Genomic DNA, 8,174 nt, shown 5'->3' on the forward strand with positions numbered 1-8,174 from the left:
TTCGAAAACTGATTTTCAAGCCATCAGGGGCCAACTCGAGCGGCCTGAAGCGGCCAGGCAAATTTTATGCGTGGTTATAGAATCCGGAGTCTCAATTATTGTTGGTTTCAAATTTCAATAAGGCAATTGCCTCCTTTTTGAACTACCCCTGGTCCTCACATGTCAGGTCCGCCAGTCGAAGGGTGGGGGGAAAAGAAAGAGATGTAGCGTCCTGCGACATGTTGGAAATTTAACAGCGCCATTTTTAGGCTTTTAATGGAACAAAATTCCAATTGAAATAGAAGAAACTTTCTTCATTGCCCTTAGGGGATGATAAAATGTATTTGATAATTATAATTAATATATACTTTGTTATAAATTGACCTATTGCTTAAAACTAAAATAAATATGGGTTGCAAAATTTGTGATCGTCATTGTTTTTACAATGTGCGATAGCTACGCATCCCGCCCTCTTTCATTTAGAAATTAAGAAATGGGATCGACCATCGACATGAGTCATGTTAACTGGAAAACAAAGAATATTTGAACTTGTCTATATTAACGATTTACGCGCCCCCAGACGGGCACCTAGAATTCGGGGTAAAATAGATGAGTAGTAGGATGATTCAAAATGTGCGAATTTAAATTGGTTCAAACTGGTTTCAACCCTACTATGTGTGTCCGGGAGTGAAATCCTGCTTTAAGCTAATTGGTGAAGGATGTCGACATGAATTTTGTTACTGGTCCGAAATGTCAATTTAAGATTATATCTGCTCCTGAAAGTATTTTATTGGATTTGAAAGAATATTTTTCAGATCCAAATTATGGCCCCTTCCAACTTTGCAGAGTATACGAGGAATTTAACTATATTGTAATCATATTTTACTCGCAAATTGGATCGGTTCAATTTACTAGTCCTAGAGCAAATCTAGATTCAAATCCTAGTTCGGACCACGAATAAAATTAGAATCCTTGAAATCAATCCTTATTTTGAATCTCGGAAATTAACTCCCAATAAATCAATATAATTTAAATTTGACGTTTGCGCGCGCGAACATGAATAAATAATAGGTTTAAATTTAAATGAGCGAATTAACCTATGTTATTATGTAAATTGTGAATTGTGTACTAACTATGAACTGTATGCGAGTTGTGAACAACCCTATAAATAAATTTGGAAACTGCGAAATTTTAATCATTTGTGTATAAAGTGATTTATTTAAACGAGTAATATTTAAATAAATAAGTAAAGTCAATTCTGACTGAAGGTGCCGTACGTGCAATTACGTTTTAAGGGGAGTGTACACTTACCGAATATCTGCATATATTACTTACGATCAAACAAAATTACGAGTCCTATTGAAAAGTGGTTTAAAGAAATTTTGTGGGATTTTTCAAAACCTATCATTTCTCTTCGAGACTTTTTGTCGTATTTTGCGTATTTTGGTTCAAAATTTGAATGTTGTGGTGTCAAATTTCGGGCAAGTCTAATACTTTCTCCATTATAAAGAATAAGAATGTAATAAATTAATACAAATTTGTATAACTTTGTTGAGCGAATAACTTTATTCAATCACTTTGTTTTTGTACATTTTGTTGTTTTTCCACAAATTTTTCATTTTTATTTTTAATACCATTTTTATGATCAAATCCAAAGCTACGTGGCATGTCAAAAAGTAATTCATAACAAATTTGTAGCTCTTTTTCGGGTAAATAATTTTTATTAAATCATTTTTTTTTCGTAACTTGTATCATTTTTTCACAAAGTTTTTTTTATATTTTCAATGTTATTTTTGGTGAATAAAACACAAGGTACGCCTTCTATCAAGAAGTGATTATTAACGAATTTGTAGGTCATTTTTGAGATCACCATTTTTGTTGATTCATCTTCTTTTGTATTCTGCATAGTTTGACCACAAAATGAGATTTTTCATATCTCATTTTTTGTGCAATAAAAATGAGAATTTTCAACTATACAAGAAAATCCAAAAAGTTTGTATGATAATCTTGCAGGGCTTTTAAAAAGCAATGCTTTTCATCACTGTTTTCATGTCGTACGTTGTTTGGCTTATAATTTTGATTTTCGGTTGATATTAAAAATTTGGAAAATGCTATAACTCGGAGAATTTTATTTGTATGAAAAAAAGTCATCAGGATAAAACGTTTGGCCTTCTGAGTACTATTAATAGCTGTAAATAAAAATTTTAAGTATAAAAAAATGGTCCCAAAATTTGTATTTTTATTCAAAATGGCTGTTAAGGAACTCGTCCTTTCTTTTCGGACCTTTCTTTTCTTATCCTTTCTCAATCATAAATGATGAGAATGAGAAAAATTAGAGGCCCTTTAATTTTTGTTATTAATTTCAGTTTCTAAATCATTTGAATTCTTCAAAGTAAAACGCTGTTACTTTTCTCTGTAATATTAAAATTGTATCCAATATAAATAAAATTGAAAGTAAAGTTTCTTAAGTATAGTCTCAATATACTTGTTTTCTGTCATTCTTTTAATTGTTGTAATTTCGTTTTCTGAGTCTTGTCCATTTTTCGTTGTGTATTTTTATGCTAAACAAATTTTAAACTATACATTATAAGGATAATTTCATTAAATACAAAAATTGAAACTTTAAGGGGTCGTCAGTAAACTGCATTACCAATTGCATGAGGGGGGGGGGGGAGTCATGCTAAAAACTATTGTTCGAACAGGGGTTGGGGGTCAGTGGAAGAAAAGTTACGAACTTCGATAACATTTAGTATGTTTCCTTATTATTAATTTTTAAAGAATTGTTCTTTTTTTCTCTGTTTTTAAGAAACCCCCTTTTCTCGTTTTTTTCGTTTAAATCCTTTTTGGTAGAAAGTCTAAGAATGTAAACAAGTTTACAAGGTAAATATTTTATTTTTGATTTAAATTGATATTTTTATTAAAAATTAATATTTTCTGATTTAAAATTGCTCCTTCCGGCTTTAAAATTCAAAAATTTTGTTAAGAATTAATATATTTTGTTGAAAGCTCGTCTTATTTTGGTAGATCATTAATACAATGCTGCAAAATTCATTTCTTTGGTTAAAAATTTAACTATTTTTTCGCAATTTATCTTCTTTAATTGAAAATTAAACGACTTGGTTAAAAGTTGAACTTTATCATTAAAGATTCATATTTTTGGACTTCCCTTGATCTTTGGGGTTGACTCTTTTGTTAAAAATTTAATTTCTCGATTTAGTTGAAAATTAATCTTTTTTTAACATGTTACAATTTTCTTGACATTTTGGGTTTTTTGTTTTGTTCAAAATTAATTTTTTATCTGAAAATTTGCGAAAATTAATTTTCTTGTTTTTTTTTTAATCGTCTTTATATTAAAAATGCAATTGTTAAGTTCTAAATTAGTATATTTTGATTAATGAAAATTAAAGTAAGATTCGTTTGTTAATGAACTTTTCCGTTTTTTTGTCATGTTTGTTAAATCTAGTTTTTTTTTTAAATCATATTTCTGCAAGATTTACCTCTTTGGCTTAACATAGAACTTTTTTTGTTAACAATTTGGTTTTTTATTTTAAAAATTACTTTTTTTGAAAATTGCAACTTGTCTATTCTTGATTAGAAATGGATCCTTAATAAGTTAGAAATTCCAATATTTGGTTGAAAATTCATGGAATTTGTTAAAAATTAATCTTTTTTGGTAAGAAAATTAATCTTCTTTGTTTCAGGTTCATTATATATTTCGACTTTAAATCTTACGAATTTAAAGCGCTTCATATTGCATTCAAATCAATTGAAAGTGAGTTTCAAATAATAACTGATACGAGGGATTTTATTAGCTGTAAGGCATAGCGTATATATATATATATATTGAAAAAATTTTTGATTTTATTTATTTCTTTAAGTGCATTTTTTTTAAGTTTGCAATAACAAAGAAAAACTATCCAATTAGAGGTTTTAAGTGTTTAAAATCGTTATTTATTTTTTTCGCAAATAATTTCGAAATAATTTTCACATTGTACACATCATTAATATAATATACCTAAAAACCAACTGGTGTGTACAATGTGAAAATTATATCCAAACTATTTATGAAAAAAATAAATCACGATTTTTAAACCCTTAAAACAGTTAATTGGATAGTTTTTCATTGTTATTGCAAACTTAAGAAAAATTCACTTGAAATAAATAAAATCAAAAATTTGTTTAATCCTTGGTGGGAATTTTTTTACACGTACGAAAAAGTATAACTATTTTTACAGGAAAACACTAACGAATATAATAATTTTTAAATACTAAGAAATACAGGTGGCCGTTTTAATCAAGGAAACAAATTTCAGGTCATTTTCCGGCTCGCAAGAAATTATTGAATTACTTTAATTCTTTGGAAATATTTCCTTTTCCATTTTTTTTGTAATAGCCTTAGTTGCTGAGATGTACCTCTAAACGCCTTATATTTCTTTAGAATTTTTTGGATTCTTCGATTCTTTGAATTATTTTTATAAACTATTTGGATTTATTTAAAGTTGTGAATTCTGATGAGCATAAGAGTTGCAAGTGGTTAACTGCCCACAAACTTTTAAAATTAAATTTTAATGTGCAAGGCACAGCCTAGTTACTGGTTTTTGTAATTAAACAAACTATAAGGAAAAAGATTATACGTTTCAAATAATCAAAAAACAAACAAAAAACAGAATTTTAATATAATTTTGATAAATAATTAAATGAGTAGTGAAAACCTTAAATTTTTCCTCGGAATTAAATGTAAATTGTCAATTCGACACTACAGAGAAGTGTAAATATTACTTCAGTTATACCTTAATTATGCGAAAAAATAATAAAATATTTTAGGATTTAAAATACATGTAGGATAAATTTATACAGTGAAGTATTAGAACCTTCAATTCACTATTTTTGTAAAGATTATATTTTTTTAAATAATGTTTGAAATTTCGCTACAATTCTAAAATGTGACAAGAATTTTTTTAAACTTATTTATATAGTATTTCGAAAATTCCTCTTTTAAAAGAAATCAGACGAGGAATTAATTTAACTTTTTCATTTAACTAAATTCTGAATTGTTTTAAAATTAATTTACTTTTTAAATTTATTTACTATCTCGAAAATGTCCCTTTTTTAAAACGAAACCGTAAAATAAATTAATTAGTTTTAACATAATAATAAATATTATAATTTTAGGCCCTCATTAATTTTAATATTTTCGGCGTGCATAGACAGCCCCAAGTCACCTATAGATATGGTTGGCGAAGTCGAGCGCGAAAATCGAGAAACAGAAAATCACCGGCACTTTCGTTTTGGCTTTCGACTTGGCCCCACCCCTCCCGTAGACGTAGGCAGAGGACGCGGTTGACATAGAAACATCAAAAAGTTGAAGAGGGCAGCACCTCGAGGCGTGCAAAAATGTAGTTAGGTATATATATATATATTTTTTTCCCACTCCGACCTCCCGTGCCGCATTTATGCTTATAATATCTTTGATTTAATGAGTTGCTGCTAGAGATGGGACCTTCCTGGTATGACGGGTAAATTTACCAGTTTTACCGGTAATACCAGTAATAACGGGTCAAGCTGGTAAATCTGGTAAAATTAATATTTTAAACAAATTATCATTTGTTGAATGATAATCCATGGTGAAAATTAAGTTTTATGTCCATAGAAGTATAATTACATATAAATATTTGTCTTTAAAATAAAAATTTCACCAATCACGTGAAAATGCGAAATCATAACTTCAAAACTTAGACAGATCAGGCGGTGATTTTGAAATTGTATTTTCTAAGTTTCAATGAAGAATTAGTTCAATATTAGTTCAGGATCAACAATAATCACAATCAGTCGAATAAGTAACTATGAAACTTCTATAAATGTCTATTAGTTTACTATATGAAGAAGATATCTTAGAACTTTTTCCATATATTAGCTTTCCATCATGAAGGGAGCAAACTACATATATTAAATATCATGCTGATATTAAGTTGTTACATTTGTATCATTAAGCTGTTACAATTCTAAAGGAATTCTACTTGAAGTTAAAAAAAACTTCAATCTTTTCCGAAATATCATAACAAATAAAATTACATCATTGCAGTGTAATTTCATGAAAAACTCTGAATGGTTAGAACCTGTTTTAAGAACAGAAGTTTCTTTTGACCTATATATACATTATTAAAATTATCAAAATCTACATTACTGAGCTAACTGAATAAACAGAAATCGTTTACAGTACTTGAAAAAAGAATATGTGTAAAGGCAGATTTGCGGGTCGAATATTATTTATAGTTTATTACTTGTAAGACGAGGTAGTAATGTATTTTATTATTTAATGAAATTTTTATTATTTTCTTTTTATTTTATTAAAATATTATAGGGATCATATGATAACAACTAATACAAAAATTAAATATCAGGGGCGGAATTAGGTATATGCCGGCCCTATAGGCTAAAAGAAATTTGCCGCCTTTATAGGCTAACAAATTAACTACTGTCGTTTAGCACTTTTATTTATATTACATAACGTATATTATACAAGGTAAAATTAAAATGCATCGGGTGATTTATGCAATGTTTGGAATTACTCAATAAATTGCATAAGTGAGCATCTGTGTATAAAAATCCAAAATTTTTGAAAATTTAGAGCACGAACATTCGGCTGCCCCCCTCCCACCCGCCAAATTGTGCCACCCTAGGCTAAAGCCTACTTACGTGATAGGACGTTTTTGTTACCAGATTCGGATTCAGGGCGGAAAAAATTACGGGATGCGGCCCTTCATTATAAAGGAACTGGAATAATGTAGAAATCTCGTATTGTTTAAATTTGGTGATGTTTATAAAACACATATATAATGCTTAAATTAAATGTTAAGGATGTAACTCGCGTATACCTTGTTTTATTCATTATTCTTCTATTTTATGTTTTATATTTCATAAACAAAATTATATAAATAATTATATGCCTTATTTATGGTACACACACTGAAATAAAACGTGCATCTATATTTGTGTAGTTTGAAAAATGCTTTTTGAGTTACAGACAGGGACACCCTCGCCCCCATAAAAGAATTTTAATTTCCGAAGCAAGAAAATCCACACTTCAGAGTCTTATCGAAACGTGCAACATTTTTTAAGGATTGAAGAGGTATATCTATGAAAAAAAACCATATTAAAAACTTTTATTTCCACCCCCCACCCCCCACCCCACAAACAATGCCACAAATATGACCCAAATATAAAAAAAACTACATTTTTATGTATTACTGTTAATTTGCAGCAATTTCTTTCATTTTTGAATACAAATAATTACTAATGGACATTTTGAATTTTCCTCATTTCTTTGAAAGCAATTTGCAATTATTTAAATAAATGTAGTTTATTTAAACATTGATTTTTTCCCAAAAATGTAAAAAGAATGTATTTTCGGAATGAAATGTTGTAGCTAGTCATTGTTTATAGAAGTGAATTAATTAAAAAAACATTATATGATTATTTAAATCATTAATTATTTAATTTCAGAAGATCCAGAAGTTGACACAGAGATGTCCACTTTTTTCTCAAGTTGGTATTCTATGCTACTTTTTGTTGAATAATTATATCCTTTGGTTACATTGGTTCTAATGTTTAACAGATTCTTATCTGGTTAAACAATTTTTATTTAATAAAGCAGTTTCTTTCAAAAACTTTTGGGAAAGAATATAAAATGGAACACATACAATTATTTTTCTGACTGTATAGTGTATAGAAAGAATATATTAACTATTTTTCTATTTTTCGAACAAACTGAATTTCTTTTAAAAATTCTTTTTTCCTAAAAAATATTTTACAAATTGTATTTTATTAATTAAACATAATATTAAATGATTTTGAAGAGTGCTAATTCTGCGAAAAGCTTTATGTAATTGTTTATACAATTAATTTTTTTCTTCAAATTTCCTTCAATTTGAGTATGGATGGTTAATACGAATAAAAATTGTTTATTCAATCAAATGCTCTTTCTTACAGCATTTACTACTTGAAATAATTAAATATTATGTTCATTTCGGAAAAAACTATTGTACAAATATTTAAAAAAAGTAAGTATTTAAACAATTAAAAAACGGTTAACATGTTCTTTCAATATATTATTGAGTCAAAAAAATAATTAAATAAATTCTACTTTATATTATTTTTTAAGGTCATCGGAAAACACTGCTTGAGCAAATAATAAT

The sequence above is a fragment of the Belonocnema kinseyi genome, chromosome 6, assembly GCF_010883055.1.
Source record: "Belonocnema kinseyi isolate 2016_QV_RU_SX_M_011 chromosome 6, B_treatae_v1, whole genome shotgun sequence".
Taxonomy (NCBI): Eukaryota; Metazoa; Arthropoda; class Insecta; order Hymenoptera; family Cynipidae; genus Belonocnema; species Belonocnema kinseyi.